Source organism: Anneissia japonica, unplaced genomic scaffold, assembly GCF_011630105.1.
Source record: "Anneissia japonica isolate Jap-2015-1 unplaced genomic scaffold, ASM1163010v1 scaffold287985_len465408_cov153, whole genome shotgun sequence".
NCBI lineage: Eukaryota > Metazoa > Echinodermata > Crinoidea > Comatulida > Comatulidae > Anneissia > Anneissia japonica.
Genome location: NW_022719880.1, coordinates 12,079 through 13,870, shown reverse-complemented (window position 1 = coordinate 13,870; position 1,792 = coordinate 12,079).

Genomic DNA, 1,792 nt, shown 5'->3' with positions numbered 1-1,792 from the left:
AAACGTTCTCTTGGAGTTATGGCTCTCCTGAATCTTGTATCTTGTCTGAATATATCAGCTTTGATCAAATCTAAAATAGTTTCAAATTGTTCCTCCGTCATTCTGAAGTAAGAAAAGTATTGGTCTTCTAAGGATTGTAAGTCATTTGTTATCAGAGAAACAAAATGGCCAATATTAGATCTTTTCTGATTTATGGGGTTGACCCAGAACGAACTCTTCTTTCGTTTTTTCCTTTGAAGTATCAGATTTACAATAACTTCATCTTCATCACTGCTACTTGAATCCATTGTTGTTGTTCTGTTGAGAATAATATAAGGTAAACAGAAAATATACATACCGTAACTATTCCTATGTGCACTGACAAGTAAAATTGGTCTACAGAACTACCATGCCACGTAAATAAAATAATACTAATTTAATTAAAAGGACTATAAATTTACTATATCTAGTGTGCTTTACGATACCGCACCATAGTCAATTATTATGTATTGCATCAGGTATGCATATTACTTTTCTGAAGGAATCAAGAACTAGAGACTATAAAATGTAGGTTACTAAGGCAGAGGTCAACGATATCGCCATTGGTAGGCCTAGCCTAGGGCCTACTTACCGTACACCTAAATCATAAGCCTAATAAAGATGTTTTGTATTTTGAACTCTAATAAATTTTACTTATATAGAATATGTGTAAATAATACTAAGCACTAAAGGAACCTACGAATGGTAGTATTTTCAAAACATAAACAATACATACAACTCGCGCACAAGTCGATATACTGCATAACGTCAGGGTGATCCGCGTCAACCGCCGGAACGGAAAACGCAGTAGATGTAAACAGAATCGTCAGAACCAGACAAGAAACCGGAACTGAAAACGGAACCTGAACTGGAACCTGAATAGATGTGAAAGGCGCTTTAATCGTGCGGGAAATCCACTCAAGCAGTTTATCCACAACAGTTTGTAGAGGGCGTTCTGTCGTCGAGCGGAACGCATTTTCAGTCTGAGTGGACCATAATATAATAAGGTATAATAAGAATACTAGAGCGCTAACCGCAATGTATTCGATGTTCGAAATACGCAGAACTGTGTGTGTGTACCATCCAAGATGGCTGCCAGATTTAGCCAATTAAATTTCGCTCAGCACCATCGTTTGAAATTGCGCCCTCAATTTACTCAGAAAGTTCGGTACAGCTAGTTACCCGTATGTTTGAAACTCGAGCGTTGCGGTGTTTGGGTGTAATGTACACGATTTTTATTTTCATTCCTTGGTACTTTATTTTTGAATAAGATGCTCCACTTGGCCTCGTTTTGGCTACAATAGTTTGATAATTTGTTATTATCATTACTCATTATCATTAATGAAATAATGTCAGTCAGAAGGCTTATAATATGTAATGATATGTATACTAAGCCTGAAGGTGGCGCTTTACTACGGCGGCCATCTTGGATGGTACACATACATAACTCTGCATTGCTTCGCCATCTTGTTAACACTCTAGTTGTTTAATAGCTCTATGGAGTGGACTCTCTTCTGTTATAATCAAAGAACTTAAATAGCTGCTATTTATGGAACGCCGTTACTGCCTTTGGTGGCTCTTTTCCGTTCGGCGCATTTGCTATTCGGCCCTTTTAACATTACGTTTAGTGCTTTTACATTACGTTCGGTGCTTTTTACATTACGTTCGGTGCTTTTACATTACGTTCGGTGCTTTTTACATTACATTCGGTGCTTTTACATTACGTTCGGTGCTTTTTACATTACGTTCGGTGCTTTTTACATTACGTTCGGTG